Source organism: Myotis yumanensis, unplaced genomic scaffold (assembly GCF_028538775.1).
Source record: "Myotis yumanensis isolate MYYU_CA2020_CCGP unplaced genomic scaffold, mMyoYum1.0.hap1 SCAF_21, whole genome shotgun sequence".
Taxonomy (NCBI): domain Eukaryota; kingdom Metazoa; phylum Chordata; class Mammalia; order Chiroptera; family Vespertilionidae; genus Myotis; species Myotis yumanensis.
In genome coordinates, this window is record NW_027223772.1 from 17,993,779 (window position 1) to 18,005,947 (window position 12,169).

Here is a 12,169-nt window from a genome sequence, read left to right on the forward strand (position 1 = left end):
GTCAGACCATCCCTGCGGTCGATTTAGGTCTTTCAGTTTGCAAGACCGCCAGGCAGGCCTTCCCCTGAGCTCGTTGGGTTAGCATGTGGCCCCTTTTGTCCACAGTTGTGTGGGAATAAAGGAGTCATCCTTTCTGTCAAAGGAGGGAGCTTAGGCAGCCTCCATTTTGGCTCCAGGGACTTGGCAGCCACCGTTTCGAAATGGCATAGGTCAACCCCTCCCTCTTATCCTCTCCTCTCCACGCACCCCTCCCCCCGTTTTAATTTCGCTGTTTTGTTTCTCTTTTAAACAAATTCACATTTCATTTATGTTGACATAAACTGTACAAAATTAACTTTCTTCACCGAAAATAACAGCTATGTTTTCTGTATTCTTCCTAGATAAACTACAAAACGCATTCTTGTAGGTTGTCTAGGTTTCGCTTATAAATTGAGATGCGGCAGTAGATGTATCCACGGAAAAAGACAGAATGAAACAGACTGATGTGTTGTCAGGATCCATGGCCTCTGATCCTGTCTTGACCATGAAACAGAAGTGTCCCGCATATTCTAGCTTATGGAGCCCTAACTGGTTTGGCTCAGTGGATAGAGCATCTGCCTGCTGACTAAAAGGTCTCAGGTTGGATTCCTGTCAAGGGCATGTACCTTGGTTGTGGGCACATCCCCAGTAGGAAGTGTGCAGGAGGCAGCTGATCAATGTTTCTCTCTCATCGATGTTTCTAACTCTCTATCCCTCTCCCTTCCTTTCTATAAAAAAAAATAAATAAAATACATTTAAAAAAATAAAAATCATCATTCTTCCCTTTTGGTTCAGTCTCTGGCTCACTGAAGTCTACATACACGGGACCCTCCTAAAAAAAAAACAAAAAAAACCCACCCCACAAAAACCAACAACCAAGTAAGTTGGCATCACTGGCTTGATTCAAACTGTCCACACTTGCCGGGAAGCAGAACCGCAAGGGGTTTGGACAATGCTCCAGAGAATGGCTGTTTTTCACTTTGTTTTATTCATTCTTTTTTCTAAATTATTACTTAATACATTTTTATTGATTTCTGAGAGGAAGGGAGAGGGAGAGAGCGATAGAAACGTCCAGGATGACAGAGGATCACCCGTCCGCTGCTTCCTGCACACCCGCTCCTGGGAATCGAGCCCACAACCGGGCCTGCTCCCTTGACTGTAATCGAACCCAGGACCCCTTCAGTCCCCAGGCCGATGCTCTACCCACTGACCCAAACTGGCCGGGGCGTCACTTTGTTTAATACATGACAATCCAATTCAAGGAGGAGACATAAGTGGGTTACAGGAAATTCACTGGTGATAGATGAAGGAGGGAGGGAGCGATGGAGGTACCAAAGTGGGGCGGGGGTGGGGGGGCCGACCTCTGAGATTGAATAAAAAGTGAAATGATAGACACACACTTCTTTTTATTTATTTTATTAATGTTTTACAGAGAGGAAGGGAGAGGGAGGGAGAGAGAAACCTCATCAATGAGAGAGAATCTTGGATCGGCCCCCTCTTGCACGCCCCCTAGTGGGGCTAGAGCCTCTGACCCGGGCGGGTGGGCATGCGGCCGGGACCCAAAATCGAACCCGGGACCTTAAGGTCCGCCGCAGGCTGACCTAGGCTCTACCCACTGAGCCAAACCGGCCAGGGCCACACCTACTTCTTTTCCTGAGGTGGGTGCAGGATAAATAGTTAACAGGCAACAATATACGTGATAACAATAGCAATGAAGGAATTTATGGTCTGTCCTGCAGAGCCCCCAGGCGCATTTGCTTGTGTGTGTGTGGGGGGGGGGGCGGGGGGAGGGTGAAGGGCGCGGGCCGGGATGGTGGGATGTTACAAGTTCCTCTGACATTTTATAGCATAGGTATGTTGTGTCTTAGATGCTAAGGTAAACACTGACCTGGTCTGGGAAGACTCTGGCCTAGGTTGGATGGGACTACCCACCACTACTGCTCTTAGTAACAGTCTCCCTTCAGACCATCCCTGCGGTGGCTTTAGGCCTCTCGGTTTGTAAGACCGCCATGCAGGCCTTCCCCTGAGCTCGTAGGGTTAGCATGTGGCCCCTTTCGTCGTCCACAGTTGTGTGGGAATAAAGGAGTCATCCTTTTTGTCAAAGAAGGGAGTTTAGGCAGCTTCCCTTTTGGCTCTAGGGGTCTGGCAGCCGCCATTTTGAAACGGCAAAGGTCAAGCCCTCCCTCTTATCCTCTCCACCCCGCCTCCCCCTCCCACCCCACCCTGTTTTAATTTCGGCGTTTTGTTTTTCCATTAAACAAATTTACATTTTATTTATGTTGACATAGACTGTACAAAATTGACTTTCTTCACCGAAAATGACAGCGATGTTTTTTGTATTCCTAGACCAACTACAAAACGCATTCTTGTCGGTTGTCTCGGTTTCACTTATAAATCGAGACTCGACAGTAGATGTAACCATGGAAAAAGATGGAATGAAACAGACCGATCTGTTGTCAGGATCCTTGGCCTCTAATCTTGTCTTGACCGTGAAACGGAAGTGTGCCACATATTCTTGCTAAAAAGCTTATGAGGATATAGGCTCAACGAAGGAATGTAAACAGCGACACCCAGATGTGGGTGTAAGGATGGCGGGCTCTTTCTTCAATGTTTCACAGTCATTTGTTTAAGATCATCGAATAAAGACAAAAATCCACACCGAAATCCTTGTCTGGCAAGCTCATGCTTCTTTCACTAGCTGGTCATTTCACTGTTGGTTACAGATTTCTCGTAGCACACTTAAAACTCCTGCTAGTCAGAGGTTAGTCGTGAGCTTCATTGCACAATTTTATGAAACAGATTCCTCCCACACCTTCTCAAAATTTATTTCTTCAAAGAACTGATAACTCAATGCTCAAAAACTGTGACAATGAATGTGATGTCTGCAATGACCTCACTAAAACAAGCCCAAAGTGACATCAGCAGAGATCACACAGAAGTGCAACGTGGCGCTTCCGATGATGCCTGCCGCCCTCTGGAAGAACAACAGTTTGTTCTCCAAAGCATGAGAGTTCACACCGTGGCCATTTAAGCAGAGGATCAGTGGCTACTCTACTCAAGAGATCCAGTGATTAAGTGACCCACCTATATCTTACAGCTTTTCTCTGTTTCCTTTCAAATTTCTCAGATTTTTTTTCAATATCAGATATAAGAGAGAACGCATTTTAAAAGTCCGTCAGGTATTTCCGACACTTTCGGAATTATCTGTAGGAAGCTCTTAGTTGTGTAGACTTTGATGTATGTGTCCACCGTTAAATCCAAATCATGTTTCACATCGAAATGCATGTTAAGCAAAGCTAAGCTACTTGACCTTTGCCCTGTCAAAGTGTTCCTCGGGTGTGCTTTGAGACGCTTTCGACCATTTTCATAGCGTTCGTTCTCAACCTTCATCACAGGGAGAATTCATAGGACCTTTAGCAATGTATAAACATGAGGAAAAAACTTGATGTCTGGCAGGTGGAGGGTGCCATGGTGGATGGAAGATCTATGTCTTTTCCTCTGGGTATCCACTTGATTCTCCAACAATGCAGCTCAGCTTAGAGTGCTGCATCGGGATTGGGTAAGTCGCTGCCGTACATGTCAGCCTGGTGTTCCTCTGGCATATTGAAATTGAGCCGTCCCATGACAGAGGGGACCAGAGATCAGCATTGAAGAGCTTTGGAGGAACTGTTCTGAGACTATCTCTTTCAGTTCCTGAACAATGTGTTCCACTGTTGTGATGCTTAGAGGCTCTTTATAGCACCTCTCGGAAGTCAGCTGAGACTCCAGGTTCCCTTGCTGAGCTCTGCGGAGCTTCCCAGGGAGCTTCATCAGAATAGCAAGTGTGGTTGCCAAATCGGTGGCTTCCTCAAACCAAAATTCACAATAAACTTCAATATCTTCCATCCCTTCATGTAGCGAATGCAGTGCCTGCAGTCGAGCTACTGGCTGCAGAGAAGACATCAGAGGTCTGACCCTGGAGATTTTTCCCGGAGGCTCCTGTGAAAGGTAGAACGTTTCTAAGAACAACAATGGTAACCACGAAATCAAAATCTGTTGCTGCACTGCAGAGTGCGAATGCTCGGCCCGCTATACAGTTTTCCCATCTACTATGTGTGTCCTCATATATACCGCCTACACAGAAAATAAGTGCTTGCAGGAACTCCACTACAATTTCAAAAGCATCGTGCCTGCCCGCCCGCTGAGAATGGCAAATTTCCTTCAGTTCTTTCCCGCTTTCTTCATTGTTCTGGAAGAGGACAGAAACGACACTGTCAAGCTCTAAAAGCGGTTGTGGTGACGGATGGAAAAAAGATCAAACTTCCTCCATTGTTCCAAACACAACAGACGCTCCCATGACAGGCACCGATCTGGCCGACCGCGGACTTCAGGCACAGGGAAGAGCAGAGTGTGTAGACAGCTTGGGGAGGGATGTTTCTCCAAAAGTCTAGAAGCAACAACTTTCGTTTTGGAAGGAAAGCCACTGGACACAATGTAAGCCTGGCCACGACAATATTCCATGCATAATCCCCACTTCTCTGGTCTTGTTGTGGGAAATGTCATAGCCAAAATTTCGGCAGCGGCTTCAGAAGGCAGGAAACCCACAGATTCCTCTCTCAGGTCATGAGCTTCGTCAGCAAGCCTCACCAACGCGGGCAGGTGCTCTTCCCCTGCTGTGTCCACTACGTGCGTGCGTGCGTCCCTCTGTCAGGGGCCATGGAAAAGAAGGGAGAGTCTCTCACTCCCCTGAGCGTTCCTTCCCCCAATGCGGCTCTCACGGATCTCTAGCATCTGCTTCTGCTTGTACTTTTGCACAGAACGGTGCGTTGACTGCTGTGGTCTCAAAGGGCTTTCTCAGAGAGAACCTCTTCACCAGAATTTATCGGGCACTCCGACAGTGCCTGCATGCCTGCCTGCCTGCCTGCCTGCCTGAAAGTTATTGGGAGTGAAGAGGCCTTCTGGGATTTCATCAGCTTCATGTCCATCTAGAGCAGTGGTTCTCAACCTTCCTAATGCCGTGACCCCTGAATACAGTTCCTCATGTTGTGGTGAACCCCAATTTCATTGTTACAGATTGAACAAAATGAAAGCATAGTGATTAATCATAAAAACAATATGCAATTATACATGTGTTTTCCGATGGTCTTAGGCGACCCCTGTGAGAGGATCGTTCGACCCCCAAAGGAATCGCGACCCACAGATTGAGAACCGCTGATCTAGAGGTATCTTTTGTTTTCCCATAAGAATCAAAACTGCAAATAAAGATTTTAAAGTATTCTTTTGTTTACTTTCTCTTCAAGGGTTAAAGGTAAAGTGTCTTCATCCTGTTCTTCACCCCCTTCTGTATTGGAGTTCTGAGCAAGGCTGTTGTTGATCGCTCTATGTTTATTTTTGTTCCTGTTCAGAAGTTTAGTCAATTTTTTTTCCTGTTTCCATGTCCTGATTTCATCTTCGCTCAATTCTTTTATTCGTTTTCTATGTCTACTATGTGGATTGTTCAAATGATTGGTAAGATCACCTATTGTTGGTATTACATTATCTCGAAGAACTGTCCTATAAGGAAGGACTAGTTCTACAGATCATAGAGGTCTCAGAGTGTTTGGCACATCATCGATAATGTTTATTGAGTTGTTCAGGTGTTTTATCTTCTAAGTTTGCTCTCCTACAATTTCCCACCCACTTCTGGCATCTGGCCGGATCCCTCGGGAACCTGAAGAAGGCCAAATCTGACTGCATGCTCTTCTGCGTGCAGTCCGCAGGCGCCGCCCCCCACCCTCCCCCGCAGAAGTTTGGCATCTTCGCTGGCGCCCCACCCCCTCCACCCGGGGCCGGTCCAGCACTCCACCCGCCCCCTTGCCCAGCACTGTCTTAATAACACAAAATGCAAGTACAAAACATTGTACAAGTATGCTTTTCACTACATGGAAGTGCAATAATACATTTGTGTGGCTTTTTAAAATATATCTTCATTGATTTCAGAGAGGAAGGGAGAGGGTGAGAGAGCCATAGAAGCATCTACCATGAGAGAGAATCACCCATCGGCTGCCTCCTGCACACCTCCTACTGGGGAGCAAGCCCGTGACCCGGGCCTGCGCCCTTGACTGGAATGGAACCCCGGACCCTTCGGGTCCCCAGGCCGATGCTCTACCCACTGACCAAAACAGGCCAGGGCGGCACTTTGTTGTATACATGACAATCCAAGGAGGAGATGTAAGTGGGTTACAGACAATCCACTGGTGATAGATGAGGGAGGGAGGGAGGTGGGAGAAAGCAAAGGGGGTGGGGTGGGGGTGGGGGTGGGGAGTGGGGCGAACCTCTGGGATTGGATAAAAAGTAAAATGATAGACACATACTTCTTTTTTGTAAAATATATTTTTATTGATTTCAGAGAGGATGGGAGAGAGATAGAAACCTCATCGATGAGAGAGAATCTTGGATTGGCAGCCTCCTGCACACCCCCTAGTGGGTCTCGAGCCCATGACCCAGGCGGGCGGGCATGCGCCCGGGACCCAAATCGAACCCAGGACCCTAATGTCCACCGGAGGCTGACTTTGGCTCTACCCACTGAGCCAAACCGGCCAGGGCCTCACCTACTTCTTTTCCTGAGGTGGGTGCAGGATAGATAGTTAACAGGCAACAATACACGTGATAACAATAGCAATGAAGGAATTTATGGTCTGTCCTGCAGAGCCACGAGGCACATTTGCTTGTGTGGGTGGGGTGGGGTGGGGTGGGGGGAGGGGAAGGGGATGGAGGCGGGGTGTGCTGGTGCGGGGACGGCGGGATGTTACAAGTTCCTCTGACATTTCAGAGTTATGTTGTGTTAGATGCAAAAGGACCATAGGTTCAGTTAAGGTAAACACTGACCTGGTCAGGGAAGACTCCGGCCTCAGATGCGACCAGCCACCACAACTGCTCTTAGTAACAGTCTCCCTTCAGACTAGACTTGTGGTCGCTTTAGGCCTTTCAGTTTGCAAGACCACCACGCAGCCCTTCCCTGAGCTCGTGGGGTTAGCATGTGGCTCCTTTCGTTGTGCACAGTTGTGTGGGAATAAAGGAGTCATCCTTTCTGTCAAAGTAGGGAGTTTTAGCCTTAACTGATTTGTCTCAGAGGATAGAGAGTCGTCCTGCGGACGGAAGGGTCCCGGGTTCGAGTCCAGAGAAGGGCACCTGCCTGTGGTGTGGGCTCCATCCCCAGTGGGGGGGGGGGGGGGGGGCGCGGCGTGCAAGGAGGCAGCCGCCAATTTGGCTCCAGTGACTTGGCAGCCACCATTTTAAAAAATATATATTTTATTGATTTTTTTACAGAGTGGAAGGAAGAGGGATAGAGAATTAGAAACATCAAAGAGAGAGAAACCTCAATCAGCTGCCTCCTGCACACCCCCTACTGGGGATGTGCCCACAACCAAGGTATATGCCCTTGACCGGAATTGAACCCAGGACCCTTCAGTCCGCAGGCTGATGCTCTATCCACTGAGCCAAACCAGTTAGGGCGGCAGCTGCCATTTTGAAACGGCAAAGGTCAATCCCTCCCTTTTATCCTCTCACCGCCGCTCCAAATCCCCCGTTTTAATGTTCGTGTTTTAATAGCAGTAAATACAAGTACAAAACATTGTACAAGTATACTTTTTACTCCACGGAGGTGGAATAATACCTTTGTGTTGTTGTTGTCATTGTGTGTGTGTGTGTGTGTGTGTGTGTGTGTGTCTTTTAATATATCTTCATAGATTTCAGAGAGGAAGGGAGAGGGAGGTAGGTAGAGAGAGAGAGAGAGAAACACCCACGATGAGAGAGAGACTCACCGGGTCGGCTGCCCCCTGCACACCTCCTACTGGGGATAGAGCCCCCAACCAGGCCTGCTCCCTGGACTGTAATCAAACCCAGGACCCCTTCGTTCCCCAGGCCGATGCTCTACCCACTGACCAAAACCGGCCGGGGCGTGACTTTGTTTTGTAAGTGACAATCCAAGGAGGAGATGAAAGCCGGTTACAGAAAATCCACTGGTGATAGATTAGGGAGGGAAGGAGGGAGGGAGGGAGGCAAAGGTGGGGTGGAGTGGAGTGGGGAGTGGTGGGGGGCGGGAGGAAACCTCTGGGATTGGATAAAAAGTGAAATAATAGCCCTGGCTTGTAGGCTCAGTGGATCGAGTGTCAGCCTGGGGACTGAAGCTTCCCTGGTTTGATTCCAGTCAAGGGCATGTGCATGGGTGGAGGGCTCGATCCCCAGTGGGGGAGATGCAGGAGACGGCCAATCCACGATTCTCTCTCATCATTGATGTTTCTATCTCTCTTTCTCTCTCCCTTCCTCTCTGAAATCAATAAAAATATTTTTTTAAAAAGTAAAATGATAGACACATACTTCTTTTTTTTAAAGATGTATTTTTGTTGATTTCAGAGAGGAAGGGAGAGGGAGGAAGAGAGATAGAAACATCATCCATGAGAGAGAATTATGGATTGGCCAGCTCCTGCATGCCCCCTAGTGGGGCTGGAGCCCGTGACCTGGGCAGGCATGAGCCTTTGACTGGAATCGAGCTCTCCCTGCTCTCCTTGCCTTTTCAATGACAGCACCCACCCTATACCCACCTCCTTACTGTCATGGATGCTTTTCATGATCCCTGAGAGGAAGAAAATATCCCCTCTTGCTGAACCCTGGCTTTTCACACTGCAGATGACCCTCTTGGACAGATGCAGGAACTCTCTCCCTCCCAGTCCCAGAGAGAGTGTTTTGACCCACCCTTGATCTCTTTCTTGGTTTGTTTTCTTTCAATGGTGGTAAACACAGACCTCCTTTGAACCTTTGATAAGCCTACAGTTTACAATCACACTCCTTTAGCTTGATTTTTAATACAACTCCCGGGGTCAGGATCATGACTTTAGAGTCAAGATTGGTTCACCCCATGAGAGGACTCTGTGTGTGTGTGTGTGTGTGTGTGTGTGTGTGTGTTAGTGTTTTGGCGTGTGTGTGTGTGTGTGTGCCCGAGCGCGCGTGCGCATCTGTGTGTGTAAATCCGCAGTCACGCATGGACACTTCTTGATCTGAATGGTCCTTCAGCATCAATGAGCAACCTTCAGCCCCTGCCTTGTCCCGGACAGCGTCCCCTGCTTGTCCTTCCCCCCTCTTGTCCAGCCAGAATTGGGGAAGTCCAGTCACCTGGCTCTGTCCTCCCTAGAGGAGGCTGCAGGAGGGGGTTTGCATTGGCGCTTCTCGACCAGCAGAGGGCAGGGCTGGCTCTCTGGCCCCGCCTGGGCTGGGCCATCTGGTTGACTTCCAATCACCGGCCCCCCACCCCCCTCCCAGCCTTACCCCACTCCCTCTCAGGATGGATGGTTAGGCCTGGCTCAGAGACCAAGTCCGCGCCAGGCCACATGGGCCCACAGAAGCCTCCGCCCCTTGAAAGGCTGGATCAATGTCATTTCTAAGGAGGTTTTCCTGTGGGGTTTTTCTGTTTGTTTGTTTGTGTTTTTTTTATTGGTTTATTATTATTATTATTATTTTGTTTTTTTGGGGGGGGGTTTCTTTTTTTTAGGAGGGTTTTTTGTTTTGGTACGCTTTTTTTGTTTTTGTCAATTTTTTTGTTTGTTTGGTTTTTCTTCTGCTTTTATATATGGGATGATGTGGAAGGAGCCAGAATGTTCCATTGTTCACCCAATCTGTTGGCAAACATCTCTATTTTCCCCCTGTCACAGGTTTGTCTCGGCGAGCATCAGGACCTTCATTTCCCTTCGGTACATCATCATGATCTTCCTCATCTTCACCCTCACCTGTTTTTCTGTCTTCAGAAGGAGGTGGTGATTCCTTTGCTAGCTTTCTTACCATGTGTTCAAGATATTCTGGCAAACTTTTGAACTGTTGTTTGTTTGGCTGGAAGAAGTGAGGGCTTCTCCGTGCTAACAGTCTCAGGGCTCTCCAACCATAATTTGGATGGTTCACCACCTTATATTCCTTTTCAATCATGCTTTCCGGGTCTGCCTGTTCAATGGCTTCTGCAAAGAATTCCTCCAAAGTTGGCATATAGCCTCTGGGGGCTGATTTACAAGCTTCCATATTATCCGGGCAGAGATCCCAAAGGCTTGTTATCGCCTCGTTTCTCTTCAGAATCTTTGTGCTGGGCCCTTTCCACAGGAAGTCCAGGAAGTCCTCTGGTGCGATTCTCTTTCGTACTGCTCTCGTAGGCTTACTACCTGATGTTCTTTCCTTCACAAAACTTGGGCAGCCTTCGTTTTTCCACTTGTTCCAGTTTTCTTCCGTGGATAATATATACTGTACCATCTTTGAAAATCTCTCTCCATCGGGTGGGTTTTCAGAGAGCAGTTGATAAACTGATTTTGTGGTGCCTTCAATCCAGAGTGACTGCTCATCAGTTAAAACATGGTTTGAACTTTTGGATTTCACCTGTCCCTTGAGATATTGGAATAAAATGAGATACTGCAGGAGAATCTGTCGGCGAAAGTTACTGTCACTCAGCTGTAAACCCAGCAACTTTTCACTTGTTAAAAATTTTGCAGCATATACATGCTCTCCTCCTGCCCTTAATTCTCCCATCTTTTTTCTCGAGGCCTGAGTATCAACTAATTTGTAATTCTTGAAAACAGCCAGGACTTCTTCTGAGTACCTGCGGAAAGTTTTCCATGCCATCTTCTCATAGCATTGCACAGGGTTCCTGAAGTAATCCTGAAGGGACCAGAATTTGCGGTACAGGCTGTGATCCATTGGAATGGAGCAAGTTGTTGGAGCTTCATCATCACCAATGTCACCTTGGTCTACGTCCATTCCTTCTCCTTCGTCTTCAGCTTGCTTCTGACTCAAGGTGCTTTCCTGCTCATTGGTATTGAAAACAGTGACATTTTCCAGATTAAACTGACCCTGCAAGTTAAGACCGGATCTCTCAGGTAAAGGGAACAGCCTGGCCAGAAAGAGTTGAATCCGTGCACGGAAAAGTGTATGCGGGGCTTTGGATAATCTTCTTAAGAGGTCATTGCACGTACGTAGTAAATAAGTTTTCCCAGCAGACTTCCAAGTAGCAACATTTTTTTCCACAAACGAGAATATTGTGTCACACTGATCCAAAGGCAGACATTCCAAAGCGTCTGCCAACAAGACAGCAGGTGTCGCCGTGGTGCAAATCCCTTCAGTGACTCCCCCAATAGCAAGAGAAATAATAGCTAAAACATTTTCACACCACGAGTGATTGATCATTTCTTCTTGCAGGACACCTCTGAAAGCTTGGTCAAAGGTACATTTCTTTTCGTCTTCAGTTCCAGGTAACTGGCTGAAGGTATTCAACAATGGCTTGATATTTTTGTTGTTCAGGGCTTCTCTGGTAGACTTGGTAAACCGCGTCTGCGCTTCAGCTACACTGAAGCATGGCCGTGTAGGAGCCATCTTCGCAGCGGCGCGTGTTGTGGGGGCCGAAGCCCAGCAGGTGCAGGGGTTCCCAAACGTGTGGACGAAGTCCGCGAAGAAGAAATGACACGGAGACAGTGCGGTCAGTTGATCAGCAGCCTAGCCAGGTTCTTGCCAGGTGCTCCAGCGGCAGCGCCTATGTCCCGGGACCTGGTCTCGGGGAGATCTCTGCCCCGAAAGCTCCCTTGGAGAACGAGGACGACCACCACGACCACAAGCCTAGGGCTGGGAAAGCTCTGCCAAGAGGAACCCTGCTTTCTTTTATAGCGCCAGCGCCTGGTGGGAGGACCCAGAGAGAGAGACCCACCAATCAGCTGCTCCCAGGAATGAGGCGTCACCGTTTGGGCGACGCCAACTGTAGGGCGGGGCAGGTGTCGCATCTCAAGGAAAGGTTCTCCTTAACGTGGCTGAGATGCCTGGGGCGCTTGACCAGCGCCTCTTGGCCTGGCTCCTCCGACCCAGGACCGTGAAACGAGTGCTGGGGGGTCTTATTTTACTTTAGGTTATTTATTTATTTATTTATTCATTCATTCATTTATTTTTCTTCTCATTTCTGTGCTCATTTCTCTTCATTCATTGCAATTGATTCTATCTCTCGACAATGAACCCTGGCAAACATCGGTCCCATTCGCATTCGAAGGGAGGGGGCGCGGTGTACGGGAAGGGGGAGGGGGCAGGGGGGAGGCGGGAGGGGGGGACCGCAGATGCAAACACACCCAACGTAGCGGCCCTTGGAGGTCATGGGAGGCAGAGGCTGAGGTGGATGTGA

The 12,169-nt window shown here is 48.4% G+C and overlaps 2 pseudogenes; both read right to left on the minus strand.

The window, feature by feature from the left end:
* Nucleotides 1–3,193: 3,193 nt before the first annotated feature.
* LOC138998865 (52 kDa repressor of the inhibitor of the protein kinase-like) lies at nucleotides 3,194–5,793 on the minus strand (annotated as a pseudogene).
* A 3,802-nt stretch (nucleotides 5,794–9,595) lies between these two features.
* Nucleotides 9,596–11,379, minus strand: LOC138998982 (THO complex subunit 1 pseudogene; annotated as a pseudogene).
* Between the last annotated feature and the right edge of the window lie 790 nt (nucleotides 11,380–12,169).